The sequence below is a fragment of the Onychomys torridus genome, chromosome 23 (genome assembly GCF_903995425.1).
Source record: "Onychomys torridus chromosome 23, mOncTor1.1, whole genome shotgun sequence".
Classification (NCBI taxonomy): domain Eukaryota; kingdom Metazoa; phylum Chordata; class Mammalia; order Rodentia; family Cricetidae; genus Onychomys; species Onychomys torridus.
In genome coordinates, this window is record NC_050465.1 from 9,181,131 (window position 1) to 9,206,572 (window position 25,442).

General features: G+C 41.5%; 2 protein-coding genes across 6 annotated transcripts in view; one reads left to right on the top strand and one right to left on the bottom strand.

The window, feature by feature from the left end:
- Positions 1-14,238, bottom strand: part of LOC118572891 (high density lipoprotein binding protein) — a 75,132-nt gene extending 60,894 nt beyond the window's left edge. Inside the window, exon 1 of one of the 2 annotated variants that reach the window (XM_036172713.1) lies at positions 13,975-14,238. The gene's annotated coding sequence lies outside the window, so the exon portion shown is untranslated. Of the gene's footprint in view, positions 1-13,467; positions 13,638-13,974 lie in introns of those variants that run through there. The other variant, XM_036172714.1, reaches the window with a different exon arrangement.
- Positions 14,239-14,303: 65 nt separating this feature from the next.
- The window catches only part of Septin2 (septin 2), a 41,080-nt gene continuing 29,941 nt past the window's right edge, over positions 14,304-25,442 (top strand). Inside the window, exon 1 of one of the 4 annotated variants that reach the window (XM_036173357.1) lies at positions 14,304-14,363. The gene's annotated coding sequence lies outside the window, so the exon portion shown is untranslated. The other 3 variants (XM_036173359.1, XM_036173360.1, XM_036173358.1) reach the window with 3 other exon arrangements.

A 25,442-nucleotide genomic window follows, 5' to 3' on the forward strand; every position in this document is an offset into this window, starting at 1 on the left:
CAAAGAAATTAGTGCCCATAAAGGTGGCTAGTACAGAAAGTGAGTAAGAAGCACTTGTCTTTTGCAGAATAGAGCATCACATGCCATCAAGTAATACAGCTCCTAACAAACCAAGGTAGTATCAAAAGGATTGTAGGCCCTCAACACTTGCGCTCAGACACAGAACACGCTGAGTCAAGTAAACCTGGACCTCAAGACTATTAATCCCAGCACATGTAAACCTCCAGAGAAAGCTGGGTACTGACATCCCTTGATGGCCTTCAGACTAGATTTCTACATATAGCAAGCATTTTCTCAGAGCTTAAAATTGAGGATCTAGATCCAGTAAACCCGTTACAATTCATCAAAATGTCAGTTAAAAGACAAGTGTGCCAACCAACAATATCCTGTTCATTCTCTTAAACATTCCCTTGATAATTCGACTACCCAGCTAAGACATGGGGATCCCAAATAAGAAAATGCTCATTGATGGCTTGCCCTTAATCTAGAGTGGGGGTGGAGGCCTTCATTAGATGTCAGGATGTTGCTGGAATCACTGGAGCTAGATCACCGACCAAATGACAGAAACACTGATATGGCATACAGTCTAGACTAGAAAGCCGATCTCTAGAGGGCAGCTGCAAGTGATTTTAGTTAATCTAGTGTTAATAAGCAGCAGGTTACTGTAAAGATGCGCTGAATATATGGATGGCTTTAGGGCTGAGACTCAATTTGTTCATTCCCTACCAAAAACCTACGTAGGGAATATCATTTGGTGAACAATAAATTTTGCTGATTGAGGGACATAGGACAATTTCACAGTGGGTATTTTTGGATTAAATATCTGTCTTTATGCAAAGACCTGACTGTCCTCACTCCTGGACTAGAAAGAATGGTGTGGGCCAGGTGGCGGTGGTGGCGCATGCCTTTAATCCCAGCACTTGGGAGGCAGAGCCAAGTGGATCTCTGTGAGTTTGAGGCCAGCCTGGGCTACAGAGTGAGATTTAGGACAGACACCAAAACAACACAGTAAAACCCTGTCTTGGAAAAAAAAAAAAAAGAAAGAAAGAAAGAAAGAAAGGTATGGATATTACCTTTGTAGCCTTGAACTTTAGAGAGGCCCTACAGACATTCACTATGTAACTATAACTGAATATTTAAATTTGTCAACCTCTAAAGTAGAGGATGAGCCAGGTGGTGGCGGTGCACACCTTTAGCCCTAGCATTCAGGAAGCAGAGGCAGGTGGATCTGAGTTGGAGAACAGCCTGTTCTACACAGCAAGTTCCAGGACAGCCAGGGCTACACAGAGAAACCTTGCCTCAAGGACTTCTCCCCTCCAAAAAAAAAAAAGAGGATGAAAAAGACAAAGAAAAAAGTAATTACAAATCTTGACTCTGTATACCTGTTTCCTCTCCTGTACCATGTGGTGTCACTGTGAGGATTAAGTGAGCTCACACATGATGCTTAACCCACACCTGACACAGGTAAGCAGTGCAGAACACTTATACTGCAGGCAACACAGCACTAAAATCATATCTGCACCGGCTTTAACTCCACCAGCCTCTACTCCCTGAAGCTGGAAAACAGGGGCGGTGCCGATAGCTTTCCGAGCTGTCCCTGCAAGACAGTACTTCATAACCACAGCACTGCTGGTATTTGGGTCAGACAACCTTTTTGTGACTGTCCTGTGCAGGGTAGGACAGTCTTAACCACTAGATTTAAGAAGTACCCATAAGTTGTGACTACCAAAGGTCTCTCTCTAGGCACTGCCAGATGGCCACTGCAGACCACTTGTCCTAGCTGAGAACTATTAGTGGGGGTAATGAAAACAATGAATACAAGTCTTAGCAGGTAAGGTGTTTTTTTTCTTGTCCTGTTTGTTTCTGAGACAAGATTTTGCTTTGTGGCTTAGGCTGGCTACACACTCACAATCCTCCTGCCTCAGCTTCCTAAGTATAGGGATTACAGGTGTTTATCATTATGTCTAGCAAATGAGGCTTTTTGTATCACTGATGCATTCTTTTTTTTTTTCTTTTCTTTTCTTTCTTTCTTTTTTTCTTTTTTTTTGAGACAGGGTCTCGCTATGTAATCCTGGCTATCCTAGAACTTGTTATGTAGACCAAGCTGGCCTCTGCCTTACAGGTGCTGGGACTAAAGGTATGTGCCGATATGTCAGGCTTCGCTCTTGAAATGGACCATAATGCTGTTCAGTAACAGTTCAATGTATCACTCTTAAAATGATAAATTACTCTTAAAAACGAAATTTCTAATGAACTGAGTCAAATGTTATAAGATTCTAGAGCTATAAAAATAAATCTTCGGCCGAGTGGTGGTGGTGGTGGTGCATGCTTTTAATCTCAGCACTCGGGAGGCAGAGCCAGGCAGATCTCTGTGAGTTCGAGGCCAGCCTAGTCTACAAAGTGAGTTCCAGGAAAGGAGCAAAACTACATAGAGAAACCCTGTCTCGAAAAACCAAAACAAATAAAATTAGATAAATATATAAACCCTCTCAGAGACTCATTTTTCCACCTTTAAACTAGAAAGGCAAAGTCTGGGGAACATGGTCCAGTCATTCAAGTGTTTACCACATAAGCCTGAGAACCTTTGTGTAGATTCCCCAACACTCACATAAAAGTCAGACACAACACCCATACACACTGCACTTGGGTTTGGAATGGGCAGACAGGCAGATCCCAGGAGCTCCATGGCTAGCCAGTTTAGCAAATCTATGAGATGCAGGTTCAAAGAGAGAGCCTGTCTCAAAAAAACAGAAGCTGGAGGATCTGAGTTCTTATGTGAGTCTTAAAAGCAAAAACAAAAAAACCAAAAAAACTCACAAACCCCAAAACCAAAACTCCACAGCAAATCCAAAGGCTGAGCATTGTGGCCCTGACTTGTAATCTTAGCAATCAACAGTGTTTTGCTGAGGCAAGACGGAATCATTGAGAGCTCAAGGCCAGTATGAGCTACATAGTGAGTTCAAGGCCAGCATGTGAAACCCTTTCTCAAAACTAACAAAAAACAACAGGTCCAAGGCTATAAAAAAGTAGGTGTCCCAGGGAAGACACCTCACACTTTCATCCCAGTCAGGGCTAAAATGAGGCCTAGCCATCCGAACCCAAGACATCGAATACTGCAGCATGCTTTCATTGTCCACCTTTAGGAACCGAGAACACCCACATGGGAAGAAAGAGTAAACCTGAGAGTATTTTCAGAAACTTCTTCATAATGATTGTTCACAGCTACTTGCTTTGGTTTCTGCCTTAGCAACTTCCTACCTTTGGCCACTCCAGATGCAGCCTGCTATCACAGCAAAGTCTCTATCTGTCCTGAGTCTTATACCCACAGCAGGGCCTTGGATGGGATAGGAGGGGCTACATTAATACTGGTTTGGTTAATATGGGTAGAATTAATTCACTGGTATTAACGTGTAGCTGCTAATAGGAATGATTTAGCAAGGAATACAATTTTATCACTAACCCAATACAATTCAACAGAATTATGTAAAAATGAAGTATTTTTGTTTTTGTTTCGGTTTTGTTTTCTGAGGCAGGGTCTCACAATGTAAATGTAGCTCCTGCTGTCCTAAAGTAATTATGTAGACCAGGCTGGCCTCAAACTCACAGAGATCTGTCTCTGCTTCCCCAGTTTATTCTTTAAGAAACATCTCCAAATTCACTGTTCAGTCTTTAACATATTTCTGTACGTACACTGATACACTGCTTAAATAAAAACAAGATCTCATATAAACTTACCACTTGCCACACCTATTTCTGTATATTAATAAGTCATGGCCGTCTTTCTAAGATTTATGTACAACTGTAACTCATTTCTTAACAACTGCATGTTAAATGGAGTAGACCTAACAATAAATCCCCCACTGATAGAACTCCTGAGTAGCTTGTAACTTTTTTTTTCTAGAGACAGAGTCTCACTATGTAGCTCTGGTTGGCCTCAGAACTCAAGAGATCCATCTGCCCCTGCCTCCCAAGTGCTAGGATTAAAGGTGTACACCACCACACCTAGCTATCTTGTATTTTGTTTTGTTTGTTCATCATGCTGAAAAGAAAATTCTCTGGCTGGCTATGGTGGCTCCTATCTTTAGTTTCAGCATTTGGGAGAAGGAGGCAGGAGGATTAAGAACTTGAGGCTGGCCTAGGCTATTCTGTGAGTTTCTTCTAAGGGGAAGGAATAAAAAGGAGGAAGAGGGGAGAAGGTCTCTGTTCAGTTGGGCCAGAACCTCTTTAGGTCAAATTCCTGAAAAATACATTTTCCCCCAGGCAATGCATCAATCTGTACAGCTAGAATAAAATTGCCCTTCTGGTGAGCTCAATTGTCCAGTTAGTTACAGTCTGTGAACTATCCTTGTCACCCTTGATAACAACTAAGATGGTCAGGTCTTATTTTTTTCCAGTCTCATGTGGGGAAAATACAATTTTAAGGCAAATCTTTTGCTGTTAGGTTGAAATCTCACTTAGCTTATCTGCCAAATGAATTTTCATTTTTATAAAAGAATTATTTTTATTAATTTTAATTATGGGTATGTATCTGTGTAGGTGTGTGCATATGACTGTAGGTGTCCACAGAGGCCAGAGGAGTTGGATCCCAGGCTGGTGGGAAAACTATCACCACCATCAGTGGTTACTCTGCTGCAGGTCCCAAAGGCACTTACTACCAAAGGTCTCCAAGTCTGCTTTCCTTTCTTTGATCTCCAGCCACACACCAAACACATCCTCGCCCCATGCTATTCATTATACTCAGAATCTTCCCAGGGCTGTTCATAGCTGATCCACCCCTTCAGGCTTGAAGGTAACAGGTGTCACTCCGTCAGCAATGCTTCTCCAAGTAGTTTATGTCCAGTGGCCACTGTCTCCTGTTGTCTAGCCTGAAGATACTACTATTTCTTCCTTTCTTAGCTGTAACTGATGTGCCTGTCTCCCCACTAAGAGGTGATCTCCACGTCTTTACTCCTTACGGTAACCCTCCCCCATAGTAGCTACACATGGCAGGAGTACATTTTTTTGCACTCCTTTAAGTACTAACTAAAAGGACAAATGAGGATTTTTTTTAAAAGATGCAAAACAGAAAGCCTGAGTAGAAACAAGAACCTTAAAATACAAGGGGCTAGAAATGCAAACTTGATCAGAAAGAGCTGAATCTTTCACCAGCAATACAGAAGACAACACACCTGACTGGAAGTAGCAGAAACTTGGGTTGGAAATAGAATTAAGAACTTGAGCAGGACCTCTTGAGTCACAAGGAACTTTGTAGAGCTAGACAGCTGTCTAGCTGTCTCCTGCCCGCCCCACCCCCTTCCCCACGGCTGTCACTGTTTTCTCTAGTAAGGAAAGTACAATCTTTGCACTAGGGTCACCAGCTGTTAGGATGCTCTAAGGAGACAACCTGACAAATGCTTCTACAATGAATGTTGCCCTAGACAAGGCAGGACCATAGGCTCAGAGGCTCCTGGACACACCAATAGGCACCAAAGCAAGGCTGGATAGCCCAGAAAAGGCTCTGGGAAAGGGGGCGGGGGATAAAACAACATACCCCAAGAAACACAAAACAGCCTGAAGCAAACAGTGACTTTGAGGTTAAAAAAAAAAAAATCCACCCCCCCCAAAAAAAACCCTATAGGATAGCTATAGATAAAGCACCCAGGAAACATAAATAGGAAGTTCTAAAATAAAAATACAAAGAATAAAGGTTCAGCAAAAGGGCTAGGAGATAGAAAGAACACGAAAGCAGAAGGTACAAAGTATAAATAAAGACTGTATGGTGTTGGAAACTCTGTAAATAATATATCATAGATTCCAAAATTCTTGAGAGCAAATTTCAAAGACTTTTATTACAAAACAATTAAGTACTCGACGTGCAGAATGCTAATTTTTCATTACTGCACACTGTATTGGTCAACCATAACATCACTTTGTATCCCATACATAGAATTCTGATCTGTCAATTTATAATTTAATTAGAAGTAGTAGAAAATCTAGGGAAGTACCAAGAGAACTCCTCAAAGAACAAGAAAGTATATGGGAAGAACTCAAAATGATAAACCAAGAAAAATGCCCAGTTGAGAAGAGCATGAATTTCAGAGTGAAGAGGCCCAATGTGTAGGCAAGATATGGGATGAAAACAGCCCCTAAAGGAGTTCTGTTCTGAATCCCAGAGGAAATTTTTTGTTTCACTTCATCAAGGAAAACATCCCAGGATGGTCTGAGACTTTGGCTTGAAGTTGGAAGAAAAAGAGCTAAATGACGCCCCAAACCTCATGCAGGAAATAGGGCAGAAAAAGGACTTTCAAACGCACAAGCTCTCCCAACTACTGTATGACAACTACCGGAAGATGTGCCTCACCAAATGTGAGTAAAAGACAGAAATGGACATGAAACCAAGGTGCCATCACAGAGCCATAGAAAGACCCCAGGAACAGGTAAAGTCACAGGCACTGAAAGAGAATGATTAAAAACGAAACACGGTAGTGTGGGCTGGAAAGATGGCTCAGAGGTTAAGAGCACTTACTTGTTCTTGCAAAGGATCTGGGTTTGGTTCCTAGCATCCACATGGCCACCCACAGTCCTCTGTAACTCCAGTTTCAAGGACTCTGATGTTCTCTTCTAGTTTCCAAAGGTATCACACACAAATGTGGTTTACATACAAATAGGCACACACTTATACATATAAAAATACAGTAAACCTTAAAAATGAAATGGGCAGAATACCGTATTTCATCAGATAAAAAGAATTACATTTATTAAATATTTCAACAATATGGGTAGAAAAAAAACTAAAATATATAAAAATATAAAGAAAACTAAAAAAGTTCAAAAAAACAAGATGTATGATAACCTCACTTTACACCATTTGGCCTGGTTGTGAATTGTGAATTTACTGAGCAGTAAAATATAAACATTACATACTGAACTAATCAAACTATGGACAGACCTACTCTAAGCAGCTATCAATCTGTCTGCATAAAAATGATAGAATTGAGGAGGGAAAAACTAGAAACTTCTCATCTACTCTCAGTTAAGTGAAGAGACAATATATGAAACATGGGTGGAAAGTAATGTCAGGCAGTTCTTCCAAGTTGAAAAATGAAGAAAATCTACTGAATGGGTTCTCTAAAGAGGTTGGAACTGTAAATGGGGAAAAGTATTGGTATTTTTGACTTTTCTAGGATTTGACTTTTAAACCATACTAAGCTATAAACTTGATTTTAAATGAAATTTTAATTTTTAAACACTTACCAGTAACCAAGGAAAAGTAATAAGGGCAACTAGGAATGGCTGTATACATCTGGAATTCCAACATCAATGGTATCATTGCACCCAACCCTGCATGCTACAGTATCAACCTGCCAGGGAAGATGCTCGTCTTTAATCCCAGCACTTGGGAGGCAGAGCCAGGCGGATCTCTGTGAGTTCCAGGCCAGCCTGGGCTACAGAGCGAGATCCAGGACAGGCACTGAAACTACATAGAGAAACCCTGTCTCAAAGGAAAAAAAAAAGTTATGGAAGTAATCAATTGGTTTTGGATTCAATAGATAGGTCTGTTCCACAGGGGGGGGGGAAATCAGGCCTGATATAGTAAACCTGGTCAAAAGCTGGTAGTCACAGGCCCTAGGGAGGAACCTTATTGCTTTGCTAAACCAACTACTAATCCCAGAACTTGGGAGGCAGAGGCGAGCCTGATCTATAGAGCAAGTTCCAGGACAGCCAGGGCTACACATAGAAACATTGTCTCAAAAAGGCAAACAAAAACAATGTGTGGTCAAACTGCCTTTTAAATATTTATGTTTATACTCAGATTAGCGCTGCACTCAACCTTGGCCAGAGAAGTCAGCAGTTAACAAAAGGCTCATACTAGTCAAAGTTGAGAGATGAAGTGTCTATTGAGTGCTCAGCCCTAACGGGGACATCTACATCAGCATTACCCCACCCACAATTGCTCACAAAAAGGGGCAGAAAGATATAAGAGCTGGAGGATGGGGAGCAGTACATGTAAATTCTGTCTTCAGGGCATGACATGGCCAATACACCCATAAACTTGCTGCAGCTACAGGATCTAATGCCTTCTTCTGGCTTCTGTGGCACTGCATATGTGTGCACAGATATACATGCAGGCAAACTACTCGTAACATATAAACTGAAACACACATACACACCCCCAAACAACAAGGGGCAAGAAAGATGGCTCAGCGGCTAAAAGTACATGCTGCTTTTGTACCCATATTGATTGGGTGGCTCACAACTGCCTATAAAATTGGAGTTTCAGGGGAATCCAATGCTGATGGGTCGTTCCACAGACACCTGCACTCATGAACACATGCTTGTCTCTTCTCATAAACATAACTAAAAATAATAACATCATGTCAGGCAATGGTGGCATAGGCCTTTAATTCCAGCACTGGGAAAGCAGAAGCAGGCAAATCTCTGAGTTCGAGGCTGGCCAGGGCTATACAGAGAAATCCTGTCTCGAAAAACCAAAACCAAATAATAACATCATCTTAAAACAAAAACAAAAACAAAACCCAAACAAGTTACCACCTATGAAGGAATTACTATACAATCGTCTAATAAAAGCTTTTAAATAAATATTTAGGTTTTTTATAGGTGCTATAGATTTATCTTGTGCCTGTACACGTACACACACACACACACACACACACACACTTAACAATCCACATGCATGTATACATTATGTATTTGTACATACTTATATATTCATACATATTTGTGGTAGGTGTAATCAGATCAGTTTTCTTGGTGTGTGTGTGTGTGTGTGTTTGTGTGTATGTGTGTGTTCAAGACAGAGCTTCGAGTACTGAGATTACAGGGGTGTGCCACCATGTCTTATTTCTGTTATTCTGTGCATGATTACTTCTATATATAAGAAGAAGCCGGTGTAGTGTCATATGCCTTTATTCCCAGAACTCAGGTGGCAGAGGCAGGCCAGCCTGATCTACATAGAGTTCCAGAACAGCTAGAGGTACACAGATACTATCTCAAAAAAAAAAAAAAAAAAAAAAAACTAGACAGATCTAGACAGATGGTGGTGGAACACGCCTTTAATCCCAACACTCAGGAGGCTGACGCAGGTTGATCTCTGTGAGTTCAAGGCCACCTGGTTTACAGAACAGCACCATTACACAGAAGAGAAACCCTACCTATAAATAAATAAGTAAAACTAGATTTGCAGGTATTTAGTGCCTGGTCAACCACCTTACTTAAAATATTGTTACCAATAGCTTTGGCAGTTTTCCAATTAAGTAAATAAATAACATGTAAAGAATAACCATTTTGTCTTTTTCTATCTTAGATTAAATATGAGACTGTTTTGTTTATTGAAACACTGTTTATAACATTTTCTGAGATTGTCTCATGTTGTCCAGGCTTCCTCAAACTCAACATGTAGCTGAGAATAACAAAGCTTTAACTCTTGATCTTCCTGCCTCTACTGCCCAAGTGCTGGGATCACAGCTTTTTATCCCAAGCTTAGACACACATGTATACAAATGCATCCTGGGTGAACTGAGTATGTGGAAACGGCCTATGTCAACAAAAGCAGCCATGGACCAGTGATACCAAAAGACAGAAAGAACTTTGGAAGGGCAAAAGTCAGTTTGTTATCCCATTTTGGATATAAAGGAGCCTCATAATCCAGCAGAAATGAATCAAAAACATTAGTTAAATTTGCCACACAAAAGCTCTCATCAGTATGAGACACAGAAAGGACATCCAACTACAGTACATTATGAGCCAGGCAACAGGCTATCAGTAAAAAGCACAAGAGTCATGAGAAAAAAAGAAAAAGAAACAGGAAAGAAGCCAACAGATTAGACCTTGCCAATGCCAGAGCACCTCCACTGTCTGTAAGCACCTGGGACAAGAACTTGACCGAGTGTGGCTACAATAGTCTCGAATCTTTTTCTGTTCATCAAACAAGAGCTTCTAGAATCAAGAAAAAGTAGAAGGCAGAGTCATGCTCTGCAGTCCAGAGTGGGACTTGACTCTTGAATCTCTTCTCTCATCTACCTTCGGCAGGCTCTCAAGAGCTAGAATTTCAGATATGCATCTCCCACCATTCCTGGTTTACAGCTATTTCTTTTCAGAGTTCTTTTTATTTTAGTGAGAGTTGCCTAAACTCTCCATGTATTGACTCCATGTTTGTGCTGGGTGCCCTAAGAGCCAGAAGAGGGTGTTGGATTCCTTGAAATTGGAATTTCAGACAGATGTGAATGGCCATCTGTGTCCTGGGAATTGAACTCAGGACCTCTACAAAAGCAGTAAGTGCTCTTAACCACTGAGCTATCTCTCCAGTCTCTGTAGCTACTTTTTAGATCTTAAATTATAAAATATAATGTTAGGGGCAGTGAGGACAGACTTTTTTCTGAGATCCTTAGCTCATTTAAACCAAATGATGATAAATTCTCACTGTGCCTGTGTGTGTGTGTATTACATTTTCATTATTTCCTGCTTTTTAGATATTATTCATAAAAGAATGAGCTTAAGGATTTAGTTAAATAAAAATTTTAAAACACATCCAAAATAATATTTACCTGCACAACTAAAAATAAGAGCCCACCTCAGTCTCTGATGTCTTCATGAAGAACACTGTTTATTAAAGCATGGTCTTTAATGATGCTAAGGAACAGTCACTTTTTATTTTAAGATAATAGAATTTTTTCATCCAAAGTAAGATGTTAAAAGAAATCTTGTGTGCCTCTATATCAACACCCATTTGCAGCAAGACTCAGGGAACACTGCAGAAGAGGGAGGGAAGTGATCTAAGAGTCAGAAGATGGGGAGGAGTGCTATGAAGAACTGCCTGACAGACAGGACACAGCCGTTACAAACACAAGCTCAGAGCAGTACAGTTACCTGCACAAGAACAAGCCAGTTGATTTCAGTATGGACAGGATAGGAGCTCAGGAAACTCCACATCAGTTAAGAAATTACAAGCCACCACTGCCCAGCTATATATATATATATATATATATATATATATATATATATATATATATATATATATATATATTTTGTCTTTTTGGTTTTTGGTTTTTCTGAGACAGGGTTTCTCTGTGTAGCTTTGCGTCTTTCCTGGAACTCACCTGGTAGCCCAGGCTGGCCTCGAACTCAGAGATCCGCCTGGCTCTGCCTCCCGAGTGCTGGGACTAAAGTGAGTTCCAGGAAAGGCGCAAAGCTACACAGAGAAACCCTGTCTCGAAAAACCAAAAAGAAGTTACACGCAATAGATGGCTGCCAAGAGGTTGTGGTGGTATCATTTTTCTTCCAGGTTGTGGTTGCTGGTAGGTTCTCCACACTCATGTTAAAAGCACTAATTGAACTCAGTGGGTTATTTAAAAGGAGGCAGGTGTTATCCATGGAGAGTGGAAGGAGAGAGTTTTAGGTGGAGATGACCAAGATACACAATAAGGATATGTGAAATTGTCCAAGAATCAAAAACAACAAAAAAAAGCATGGTCTCTGCTCAAGACTCTACAGTAAATAATTTTCAGTTGGGAGACACTAATGAAGTGTCTATCTTACAAAATAACATAGGTCATCCCAGTGGTCATAATCCTGTCCAAATCAGACTGGGATGGGACTGAACATAGGCCACAAAGACATCTTCATACAGTCTCAGCTAAGCCCTCTGCCATTCAAAGAATCAGCAGTATGGTCATCACATTCTCAGCCTTTTGCTGTCTGTGTCACTGGCTACAACATTATACCTTCCCTTTCCTACTCTTTCTGTTTACAACACTCTGTCCTTTCAACTCCACCTGGAAACTCTTTAATCATTCTTGGAACCCCAGTTCAAGGACCATAATCTCTTTTTTTTGGTGGGGGGGCTGTGAGACAGGATCTCATGTAGGGCAAGCAGACAATGATGAACTCGGTATGTACAAGAGGCTGACCCTGAACTCCTGATATGTCTGTCTCCACAATCCAAAGGGCTGGATTATAGGTGTAACAGAATTACATTCTTCATGAAGGCTTTCCAACAAGTAATCATAGTCTATTTCCTATCTCATTCTCATGTATTTCCATTATGGCACTCATCAGACTCTAAAATAAGCTTTCTTTTTCAAGTGAATCTTCTGCACTTGACTATAAACTGCTACAAAAAGATCTCTTTAAAAAGAAGATCTTTTCTATCTCTGCACCCCCAGAATCCCTAACAGCATGTGGCACCCCATTTTTTTAATGCCGAAGAAGTGGGATTATTAGGTTGACATTAGAAAATTAAGGCAATACTTGAAAAAAAAAAAAAGTGCTGGAAAGTTTATTTGGCCACTGCCAGTGAGTCTGCCTTAAGAGAGGCAAAGATAAGGATCTGCTGGTGTGTGTCCCTGTTCATTCTGAGCCAGTTGCCTCTTCCAGGTGTTCTCAAGATGAAGCAAGCCTCTACAAAGGTCAGGACTCATAACTAATGATGCTATCAACACAGTTGGCTGCTGTTGGAAATTACTTAACTAGTTTTCAAAGACTATCCCTGAGACTGGAGAAGATAAGCCCCATTTTCTCTAAGTTTAAAACTGTCATAATAGGTTAAGGGTTGTTTTGAACCGGAAGTATTAATTCACTTTTTCAAACCAAAGACCTCTTCAGCTACTTTAAAGCACTCTTTCAAGTATCCCTGTGTCTAACATAATTAACAAGTTTAGCCTATGGGTACTTCGTGTTCAAAACATAAGCCTGGGCAATAGGTTTTGCCCAATGTTTCCATATTCACGTATGAGTCCATAATAAATATTTAGCTTCTATGACCCACTTAACTGGATTTCTGAAAGTTACCTGCTAAGAAAGCAAATTTTTTTTTTTTTTTTTCTTTTTCAAGACAGGGTTTCTCTGTGTAGCCCTGGCTGTTCTGGAACTTCCTCTGTAGACCTGGCTGGCTTTGAAGCCTGCCTCTGCCTCCCTAGTGCTGGGAATAAAGGCCGGCACACCAACAAATATGTGAAGTCATTGCTTGAGGGCTTAAGGTGACTATGCAGCAAAACCCAAAGCTGAAGGGCAAGTCACGTTTTAAGTGATGATTATAATGCTCCGGTTTCCCCCCCATACTTTCTCATCGCCTGTAAACACTATAAAACACAGGTCAGTTTCTCCTTTGGCTTACAGGTACACCATATACAAACACTACGCCTAGACTGACCCTCCAGTCTTTTACCTCAGACAGGATATATACATCAGGTAGCCTTGAGCACCCGGGTACTTTTCAAAAAGTAGATACGCACGAAACACCCCCTCACAACAGGCATGTGTCAAAACAGCTTGGGGTACCGACACTGTGTGCATCATTCACTAAGGGTCGCGCGATTACTGTTTCCTCTCAAGCGGGGTACCCTAGGGTATTTTCCTATAGAAAGGCCTTGTGCAAGGCCGAGGCGGGAGTTTACGACCGCTGCCCAGCAAGAGGACCTCCATGGGACAGAGGAAAGGACAACCGGACCAGGCCGCAGCCCAGTACTGCACCTTCCCAGCTTCGAGCCGGTCGCAGCCAGCAGGCTCGTGGGGCATGCCGCGGATCTCACTGCGCGCCCCTAGACGAAAAGAGGAGAGGGGCCGTGCCGGCTCCGCCCTCCCCCGCGGGGCTTGGGCTCAAGACTGCACAGGAAGGCCACGTCCCCAGGGACAGGCACCACTCTATGGTTTGGGGGGGGGGCGAGCCCACGTGACCAGCGCCTAGCCAATCACGGGACGGCAGCCCGCCATCGAGACGACCGCGGAGGCGGCTAGAGATGCCCGCCGGCAAGTCAAAGGCGCCTGTCCATCCCGGCTCGGTGCTCGTAGCTCGGTGCTGCCGCCATCTTCCTGGAGGAAAGGGCAGAGGCAAAGAGCGCCCTCCCCTTCACCGCTCCGCACTCACGCTGCCACCTGCCCGCCCCCGGTCGTCTCTCACTCTCAGTGGACACCTCCTTCCTACCTGAGAAATGTCCTTCCCCCAGCTCTAGTTCCCCACAAAGCGAAGAATCTCATTACCTGTTCCTCTCTTATTAGCGCGAGGAAACCAAGCTCATAAGGTAGGAACTGTGGCGAAACAGGAACAAGACGCCATCTTGGTAAAGGAGAAGAGGCTACGCTTGACCTCCCCCCACCCCCAGCCTCTATATGGCCAACCGCCGTGGGAGGGGCACGGCGCCTGCGCAGAGGCGGACGCCAGCCGCGTCCTACGCTTGCGCTCTGCTAGCAACCTCGGGGGAAGGGAGGGAGGGAACTACTCGGGGGCCCAGGAAGGAGTTGGCATGGGGCGGGACGGCGCGATGACGCAATCGGTGCGCGCGCGCGCGATGGGCGGGGCGGGGCGGGGCGAAGCGGAGCGGGGCGGACCCGGGCTGTAGTCGGACGAGCGTTCCCCGGCGTGTTAGCGGGTAAGCGTGTGGCAGGCTGTGTACCCACTGTCGCGCGGGCTCGAGTCGGGCTGGCCCCCTCGGGGAATCACGGGAGTCCACGTCTCGCCCCCCGGGGGGCCCACTCAGGCTCTGGTGACGGGTGCGGAAGGGGCGCGCGCGTGGGGGGAGGGGCGGCCGCGCCCTTAGCCCGTGGCTCCCGCGGCGGGTGCGCGGCGGGCGGCGTCCCTTCGAGGACAACAGGATGGGCGTCCCCCTCCCCACCCCCACACCCCCATCTGGAGAATCCTCCCGGCCGGGTCCAGGGCGTTGGGGCCGGTGTGGCCGGTCCCGGTTCCGACTGCCGCGTGGTGGGGCCTCCGGCGTTGACGCCGGCGGATGGAGGAGTGGGGTGAGGTAGCCGTAGATACTTCTGTCTGTGTGGCCATCTTCTCACTTAACGGTGCCAGTTCGTCCTGGGGGTGTGAAGGACTAGTCAGGCACCCCCAGATGGTTAATGAGGCTCCCCAGTTGGAGGCAGTGGGTAGTCGTTTGGAGGAGTGGTCTTGTCCGCTGTGGCCTTCCCCGGGGTTGTGCGATGCTGGACAAAGGGCTGGAGCCGTGTAAGTGACGGGGAACAGGGGGCATGGGGCGGAGGCCTCGGACGGTGAGAAGCGCCGAAGTCTAACTCTGAAGCCGGTCCTAGGCCCAGACCACGCCTGGCCCCCCCTCCTTTTTTTTTTTTTTTTTAATCTTCCGGCCGGCCACATTTGTTAATGCCTCCCGGCTCTGTCCTGTCCTACCTTACACGAATGCCAGACTCTTCCCATGGAACTTGTAGTTCAAACCACTGTGGTCTCGATCGCTGGCCTTAGCCCAATTTACGCCTCGTGCTACCTAACCTCCCACGCTCTCCGTCTTCTGCTTATCTGTTGGTTAGTTCCTGCTGGCTGCCTGTTATTTAGGACTCTGGATGAGATTTCCTTCAGACGGATTAGGTGCTCCGTTGGCGTTCAGTATTGGGGTACCTACTGCATAGTAAGGGATTCAGGTCTTGGGTTCTCAAGTATTTCCTTAGTAGCTAAAATTAGTTTAGCACCTCAGATACATTTCTAAATTAGTCTTGCTAACATGGGAAAAGTAGGGTTTTGTAGCAGTCCTGAAAACTGTTTCTTCATCATGCCTCTAATTTGATCCTTTTCAGTGGCTTTTTTTTTGGTACTTGCCATTCAGGTATTCTTTGTAGTACCCAGCATTCAAACTGCCAGTGTGTGCTGCTATATCTAATTTTGGTGATGATTTTCTTAGTTGTAAAGGTTGTCCTGATCCCTTTTTTCAATTTTCCACCTTGAATTTTTTTTTTCCTTTTCTCTTTACAGCTCTGTAAAGGAGAGCTTTTAAATGAGATCAGATTCTGCTGGTTTAGCTGGGTAGCCTAGGGAAAGGGGGTGGGGCCTCCCTCTATTATCATTCATGAGTGTAATTCAGCTCTCTCTGATTGTGGCATGCTGCCCCAAGCTCCATTAAGAGTGTTGTGTTGCATAATGTACTTGTGCAGTCCTCACATCTAAGAACTCTAAATGGCAAGACAGTCTAAGTACTTCAAATAAAAGCTATTCAGGATCCTATGTTGAGAAGTCTGATTGTGTGTGGGGATTAGGGGCAATGCATACAAAATATAACAAGTTTACATGAATGATGCTTCTGCTTTATGAGTATTCCATTACTATAAATGCCACATGCAAAATAATGTCAAAATACAGTTTTGTTAATCTATTCATCTTCTGGATCTTATATGGGGCGATAGTGTTACTCTGTAATAAAGAAGCCGTGGGCCAAGGATAAAGAACTTACAAATAACATGACATCTGAAATATGCACAGTGTGAAAGAATAAAATTTTTTCTAGTTTGACCATGTATCTTAGATGTGAAGATCTAGTTGTTCTGCACTTTGTACTTAGTAGTATATAAATAGATCAAGGTTTTCTCACTAAAAACAAAGTGCTTCAGAAAATCAGTATTTCCCTCTCAGCTTTCATTTTAGTATTACTGGGGATATATAGTTCAGTTGGTAAAGCTTGCCTGAATGCAGGAGTCCTGGGTCCCTATTGCACCCCCACATGAAACCAAAACCCTTTTTTGTTTTGGTTACTAAATCATTAGAAAACCATTGTGGATCCAAGTTATGTTTGAATGTAGGGTAAAGAATTCATAGCCTGGCATGCTCCATATTGAAGAATCATTGTATTCTCCAGTTCTGTGCTTGTGTATTTTTGAAAGAAAGGAAACTGATAGTGAGAATTACCTTTTTTTTGGTCTGAACTGACCCATATCTTCAAAATGGCTGGGAACTTGTGTAGCTGGAAGTTTTTCTGGGTCCTGCCCAGCCCTGCAGGCGCCCAGACCCAAATAAACACACAGAGGCTTATATTAATTATAAACTGTATGGCCATGGCCTATGGCTCAGTTTTCTTCCTAGCTAGCTCTTATAACTAAACTTACCCCATTTCTATTAATCTATATGTTGCCACATGTTCTGTGGCTTTACCTGTGTGCCATTACATGCTGCTCTCTGTATGGTGGGATGAAGTCTCTCTGCCTTTCCTCTCTTCCTCTTGCCTCTCTTGGATTTTCCCGCCTCGCTCCATCCTGTCTTGCCATAGGCCAATGCAGCTTTATTTATCAACCAATAAGAGCAACACATATTCACAGCATACAGAAAGACATCCCACAGCAAACTTGGGTCAGTAAAGCTAAGGAGATAGCAGCTGTGTAGAAAGGTACTCATGATGTTGCCTGTATCTTCTTGTGTTTTGAAATAAAAATACATGTAACAGTAGTGAAGGCAAGTATCCACTCTTCTACTACTCTCAGGTATTTTATCCTTCCATGTAAACAAAAGTTATTTTACCCAGTGCTTAAAGAAGTCATGCCATAGGGATTCCAGTTTAGAATTGAATTAATTATACCAATTTGGGGAAACAAGATGATATGTTAGGGCTTGTTTGTTTCTAAAGCTGTTTGTAGCCAAGTATAGTATTGCATTTCTATAATCCTAGCACTTGGGAGGCTGAAGCAGGATTGCCAGTTCAAAGTGAGCTTTGATTACAAAGATTGCCTCAAAACCAAAAAAAAACAAATAACCTAAAATGTGTTCCTGTGCAGTTAAGTGTTTTGTTGAGTTTTCGGACATGGTTTCTTTGTTGCTTGACTATTTGAGAACTCACCATATAATCCAAATTGGCCTCAAATTTGTAATGTTCCTGCCTCAGCCTCTAGTGCTGTGCTACCACACGTAGTTCGATTTTCATTATTTTTGTTAAGTATTTTCTATTGGTGAAATTATTAAGGCCATTCCACGTAGTTAAAAGGGAGGTTTAATTTGTGGGGTAACTTACAAATGAAGGGGTACATTGCAGGGTCTGGCAAAGGTATAGCGCAGTCTGGCGGTGTTCTCTGGAGAACTCTGCTCCGTCTACCTCCAGCGTCCAGGGTCCCCGAACCAAGAGAGAGACCTCCTCCCGATCCTTGGTCTTCCGCTTCCTCCTCCGCCCTGCCTTGTGGGTGGGACCATTACCGAAGCCTCAATGTGGGTTGGAACTTCCAGGCCAATGCTGGGATGGCTATCCACTACAATTTTCCCCTATTTCTGTTCCTAATTATTTACTCCTGGATAGAAAGAAACTTTCAGTGCTAATGTGTAGCTCATTGATAGAACACTTGACCAGTATACATGAGACCAGGGGTTTACTCTTAAGTAACAGCCCCCTCTCCCCTCACGCAGAGTCATAAATCAAAAAGAAACTTTCAGCTTTGAGACATGGTCTCCCTGTGTAGTCCAAGCTGCCTTCCGGTTTGCAATACTATCTTTTGAGTGCTAAGATTACAGTGGTGTACCACCATAGCCAGCTAGAAAGAAACTTTTAAAAGTAATTTATTCATTTTTATTGTACGTGCATTGGTGTATTGCCTGCATGTATGTCAGTGTGAGGGTATCAGATCTTGGAGTTACAGACAGTTGTGAGCTGTCATGTGGGTGCTGGGAATTGAACCCAGGTCCCCTGGAAGAGCAGCCAGTGCTCTTAAACACTGAGCCATCTCTCTAGCCCCTAAAAAGAAACTTTTGACTCACCACATACCTTTTTTTTTTTTTTTTAACACCTGACCAAATAAATTACCTTATTCTAAAGTTCTTTTTTTTTGTCAGGAACATTTGTGTTCATGATCTTGTGACAGTTACTCAGATACCTGAGATTGAAGGCCTCTTAGAGCTGCTTTACTGTCGGGCTTTTTTTTTTTTTTTAAAGATTACGTCTCTCTATTATGCAGTTCTGACTGTCCTGGAATTCACTATGTAGACTAGGTTAGCCTCAAACGTAAGAGAGTTTCATCTGCCTCTGACTCCCAAGTGCTGGGATCAAAGGTGTGAGCTACCAAGCCAGCTACTGTTGTTTTTTGTTTTGTGTTTTTTGTGACTCAAGTATTATGTTTTTTGCATATTCAGCCCTGTCAGCAAAGTAGTTTTGTTTCATGATTGTTTTGTTTTGTTTTGTCTTTTTGAGACAGGGTTTCTGTGTGAAACAGTCCTGGCTGTCCTGGAACTGCTCACTCTGTAGACCAGGCTGGCCTCCAACTCACAAAGATCCGCCTGCTTCTGCCTCTGGAATGCTAGGATTAAAGGCATGCATCATCACTGCCTAGCTCGTGATTTTTCTTGATGCAATAACCCTAATAGGGTAGTATTAAATAATCATGGTAAAATTGCAATATCTAGATCCTACTTTCATTCTGATTCAAATGAAAAAATGAGGCAGTTGGGTATTTGGTTATATTAAACAGCTATAATTAATTTTCACTAGAAATAATAGCTTGTCATTTTTAGGAGCCCTTGTGCATACTGAACTATAAATGAAGTATGTATTTAGGATTTGCTTCACTGTAATCCAGAGAAGTTGGAAATAAACTAATTTGGCCTTGAGTTGCTAATTGAAAATGAATAAAGGGTAGTACCTGAGGGTTTTATTGTGATGTTTTGTGTGTGCTTTAAGTTTTCATTTGTGTTTTAAAGAGTAATGGACATCTTTTAATCTGTTATTGGCTATAATTCAAATAGGTTTTGTATCTCTTTCTAAAAACATCGTATTTTATCTGCATGAATGTTTTGTACATCTGTGTTTCATATGCTTGGTGTCGAGGAAAGCTAGAAGAGGATGAGTCCCCTAGAACTTCAGTTACAGACAGATGTGAGCTGCTGTTTTGTTGGGAATCGAACTGGGGTCCTCTGGATGAGCAGCAAGTGCTCTTAACCTGGGAACCTTCCCTTCAGCCCCTAGTTTAAGTAATCCCATTGTTTAATGAATACCATTTGCTATTGTTTTTGGAAACAACCCTGAATTATATTTAAGCAGTTTCCTTAGTATTTTCATGCAGATTTGTTGAATTTAATTATATACCTCATCAGTATCTATACTTGGTTTTCTCTTAATTTGTTTTGTCTTATATTGATACCTTTGATACATTACTAGAATCTAATTGCTGGCAATTATTTAAAAATGTTATATTTTTATTCATGAATGAAGTTGATTTGATGTTTGCTGGTTTCTCCTTACTGCAGGACCTTTCCCTTCTGGATTTGTTAATGAAATTATGCTGACTTCACAAATAAATTGGTTCACTTTCCTTTTTTCTGTAGTGGCTTGAAATAGTTAAATGATTTTATTATTATGTCTTCAGAGGTACATGCTATTTTGCTCTAATTCCATCTGATGTTGGCCCTTTACATTTTTAGTTTAGGGTGTGTATGTGTGTTGCTTTCTTTAGTGTTAGATTATTTTTTTTACAGTTATGTATTTGGTGGGAGTGAGGGTGTGTGCTGAGATTAGTGAACAACTTGCTAGAACCTATTTTCTCCTTTTTGCCATGTAGATCCCCAAGATCTAGCTGGCCCTGTTGCTGGACTTTGGCAGACTGTTTTGATGGGCTGTTTAGTGGCACTGGTTCTAGTTTTTGTTATATTTTGATAATTTATAGTGCCAGGGATAGTATTCTTTCCTCTCATTTTCAATTTGTGGCCTTTTTAGTAGTCTGTATCTGTGATTGTGCCTTCTTGCTCTCATTTCTTTAATCGAGTGTGTATGAAGAATTTGTTTCTTCCAGGCATGGTGGCACATGCCTTTAACCCCAGCACTGAGGAGGCAGAAGCTGGTGGATCTCTTTGAGTTAGAGGTCAGCCTCATTTATTTAGTGAGTTCCTGACGGCCAGAGAGCTACATAGTGAGACCCTGCCTTAAAAACAAACAAGAATTAGTTTCAAAAATTCAGTTTTTGAATTTACTTGTCTTTGTAGTTTTGGCATAATTTTTTTTTTCTCTTTATTTCTTTGGAGATTTTTTTTCATTTGTGGATATTTTTAGGGACAAAATTTTTTCATTTTCAATGTTACTGATAAAACTGTATAAAACTCAAATTTGAGTTTGTCATATAAATGTGGACATCTGAGGGGACACACATACCCACACACACCATTTCCTTTGGTTCCTAGAGACAATTTGTGGTTTTTGCTTTGGGGCTTTCCTTAATCCAAGAGTTATTCAGGATTGTTCTAGCTCCTTGAGGGTTGGTTTTGTTTCTTTTTACATTTAGTTTAAACAGATCATGCACTGAAAATGTTGATTATAAAGAGCTTTCATACTGGGCATGGTGATACACACTTTTAATCCTATCACTCCAGAGACAGAGGCAGGCAGATATTTAATGAGTTTGAGGCTAGCCTGGCCTACCTAGCAAGTTCCAGGACAATCAAGGCTACATAATAAGACACTGTCTCTAAAACAAAACCCTAAAAAGTAAATTAAAGCTTTCACATTTTGTTAATACCTTTGAAATGGAAGATGTAATTTTATTCATTCCCTATTCCATAAACCTTCTGTATATCAGTTAAGCAAGACTGGTTGTATTACTGCCTTTCTACCCTTGGAATACTGTTTACTTGGTCTGTACAATTCTAAGAAAAGCCTATTAATGCTTCCTCATTTGAACTGTATTTTTATTAAGTTGTCTTTGCTTTATGGTTTTGTCTGCAGTTAAGTATTTGGACAGGACCTGTTACGTCTTCCTTATCAATTTTTAAATGATTATTGGTGCTTTTGTTGCTGTTTCCCCTCCCCTCCCCTCCCCACAGACAGGGTTTCTACGTGTAGTTTTGGTGCCTGTCCTGGATCTTGCTCTGTATCCCAGGCTGGCCTCAAACTCACAGAGATCTGCTGGCTTTGCCTCCCGAGTGCTGGGATTAAAGGCATGTGCCACTGCCACCTGGTGCTGTTTTATTCTTTGCCTTGAATTCCACTTGCTTGGTGTTAACAATGTCAAGGTATGTAGGGATTTGAGTTTTCAGCTGTTGCCCCAGTGCTGTGCCTGTCTACCTGTTGCCATGCTTCCCCATCATGATGATGGTGATGGACTCCTATTCTTCTGGAACTAATGAGGAAATTAAAGAAGTGGCAACCATTTATGGCTGTGTGTAGATGTAACCGTCTTGTTAATAAGAAACACAGAGCCAGTTGCAGAGTTAAAAACCAAGAGGTCAGAGCAATAGCTGAGAGCCTTACCCTTCACTGCTTTTGCTGTCTTTCCTCTCTGCAAGAGACCTACTTCTGTGTGTCCTGCTGTCTTTTTAATAGACTTTCTGTTCTGCTTTCTCATTGGTTGTAAACCCAGCCACATGACCTCCTCCTCACTGTCTGTCTGTACAGACCTTCAGGTCTTCTATGGTTGGTATTGAGATTAAAGGCGTGTGTCTGCCATGCTGGCTGTGTGCTTGAACACACAGAGATCTACCTAGCTCTGCCTCCCAAGTGCTGGGATTAAAGGCGTGCACCACCACCGCCCAGCTTCTGCTATGGCTTGCTCTGACCCCAAGGCAACTTTATTAACATACAAATAAAATCACATTTCAATACAAATAAAATATCACTATATTTCCCCTTTTCTATTTTAATTTTAAAAAAGGAAGTTATAACTAATAAGAAAAACTATATACAAAAGTACAATAACAATATACCATATATACAAGCAATAAATACCTAAACAATGTCTAGTCCATTTGCATTTGACAAATTCAGAGAAAATAGTTACATTATCTATCTTATTTTGGTAAGTCCAAAATGTACCTGATTCACTTTCTATCCTAACTTATATTACTAATGGAACTGTCTTATAACGTCTTTCAAACTTATACACTTACAGCTCTTAGTGAGTTTTTCTGAAATCCTTAACAAAGAAAATTATAACTATAACTAATTGATCTTCAACTCCCGCAGAGACCCAAGAAGTATGAAATAATACTACCTAAATAAAAAATAAAAGCAGGAAGTGCATGCAAGCAGCTTCCAAAAAAAAAAAAAAATGTGAGTTGACAGAAACAGCCAGCTGCCTGGACAGTCACCTGAGGTTTCTCTGCAGTGTTGCGGCATCATCTTCAGCCTATAGGCTTAGCGTATCTGACAGACTCTTTTGTGAACTAAGATGTATACAAGGTCAACAGTTTGACCTCACATTTGGTGAGAGCAGTCCATGTACCAGAAACACCTGAATTCGATTAGTGTCATGTCATGATTCAGGATTTTAAATTTGGAAATTGTTGATTTTTTTTTTTTTTTTAATTCAGCTGTCCATTTTTCTTGGCTGTGTATATGTGGCTTCATCTCAGCATCCCGTTCTTCTCCACATCCCTCTATTAAATGCCAGTCTACTATTGAGAGGGGTGAGCTTAGTTATTCTTCAAGAATAACTGCTTCATCTGCTGTTCCATTGCACATCAGAAGCCATTGGCTCACTCCCTGTTCAGCTGCCTTCGAAGAAAAGGGCACGGTACCTTTTCCAGATTGCAAAGGCCACTCACTTCAGGGATGGTGCCATATTGTCCTGGCTTCAGAAGATGCCTTTTGTTAAAGCCACAACCACACTTGTTTTGGCAAGAATTGGTAGTCCTTGGTTTAATGTCCTGTCTGTCCTGTTTGTCAGCAGTTGATTCGAGGATACTTTGTTGTCCAGTGGCTAACTTTTGCCACAATGAAAGTTCACTCCATATGCAGTTTCTTCAATGCCCATATTTTCTCTGAAGTAGATTGGTGCTGCCAGGAGCCAACATGTCTCATAGTCATAGCAAAAAAGAAAATTCCTAAGTTATTAAAACATTTTAAATGCCATATTTTGTAGATCTCTGAAGGGTTTGAAGATGACCTGTCTATCTAAAATATATCTGTTCAATCTTGAAAACACACCTAATATGACTACAAGTTCAATTGTAATGTCTAACCACTAACTTTCATTTCTGTATATCCTAATAGTTGGTAATAATAACATTCAAGGATTAGCAAATTGCATTACATTGTTAAATGAATGGTATAAGTACAATATCTCGAGCAAGATTAGAAATATGTGTATGGCATATTCTAACTATATCTATATATATAATTTGTATACAATATAAAACAATTCAATCCAATGTAAAGTATTTAAAACTAGTAATTGTCTTTTTTTTTTTTAACAAGCACCTTAAATCTAATCTCCTTTGCCTAGCCCTTTTCCTAACCCTTAACAACAACTTGTAACCAACCCTCCTAAACAATGAAAACTATCCCAGACCCAAAACCCATAAAAAGACCAAAAAACCACCCACCCCACACCATCCCTTTGGGAATGTGGGCCGCGTCGTATTTCTTAAAATTGCTTCCTGCTGGGTATGGGTGAAGTTATCTTTATTCTGAAAAGAAAAATTTTGGGTTAATTGTCAAATTCTAGGAAAGGTAACTATATTCTTTGTTATCCATAATGCCAAAGTTCAGGGTTTATCTCAAGTCCTTATTCAAGTAGTCTTTGAAACTGGATCATCTCAGCTAGCCATCTCAGAATTGCTCTAAGCACTTTGTAGTCCAAAGCTGATCTGTAGATGATGTTTGTCAGCTTAGTGATATTATTTTCCATGTGGAATTGTCATTGTGGGGCCCCATCTTCTTCCTGGAGATTCAGTTGATGTTAGGCCTGGCCGTGATTTCCTGCAGAAAACTGAAAAGAGACTCGAACACCAAGACATGTATAGGCAGCTAATCGAAGCCTTTTCTCTAGAATTAATTAGTACTCTATATGACCATTATTATCTTAACAAAGTTTAAAAAATATATATATATATATATATATATATATATATATATCTTGTACATTTTGATATAAAATTCATACTTTAAGAAAAGTTTAAAGAATCAGAATAGAATCAAAGAATTGAGATTAGTAATAGAATAGTCCCTTAAGTAATTTGGGTTTTCTCCTGTCCCATGTCAGAAGATGGGTCTTTCTTCTGTATGATACAGGGAGTTTGCATTTTCCTTTTAACAACATGCTTGATAAAGGAGTCAGCTTTAACTTTTAGTTGAACTGGGACTATAAGAAGACCAATAGTGTTATTTATTTATTTATTTTTTATTTATTTATTTATTTATTTATTTATTTATTTATTTAGTAGAGAAGAGCAGAAACAAACATTTAGGAAGATTTATGAAATTTTGTAGATGATATACCAATAGGCCATTTTACTCTTTTTCCTGGGACAGATGATTTGTCCTTTTTCTTCAGTTGTCTCATTTGTCCAGTGTTCTTCAGATTCTTTAGCCTTCATTCTCCTAAAAGACAAAAACAAAAACCCTTCCCCAAGACTAATTTTGGGGAGGTCCCCTTTTGGCAAGTTACATCTGATTAAATGAAAAGGCATGTATTAATGGTATAAGTGAGTTTAAACTGTGTAGTTAGAGTTTTCCTGCCTGGCCCAGTCAGGACAAATCTCTCTTACCCGCCAGTCCCACAGTCGCTCAGACCCAACCAAGAAAGCACACAGAAACTTACATTGTTTACAAACTGTATGGCTGTGGCAGGCTTCTTGTTATCTACTTCTTCTATCTTAAATTAACCCATTTCTGTTAATCTATACTTTGCCACATGGCTCGTGGCTTACCGGTGTCTTTACATGTTGCTTCTCATGGCGGCGGCTCGCGGTGTCTCTCTCCAGCCTTCTACTTCCCAGAATCCTCTTCTCTCTTGTCCCGCCTATACTTCCTGCCTAGCCACTG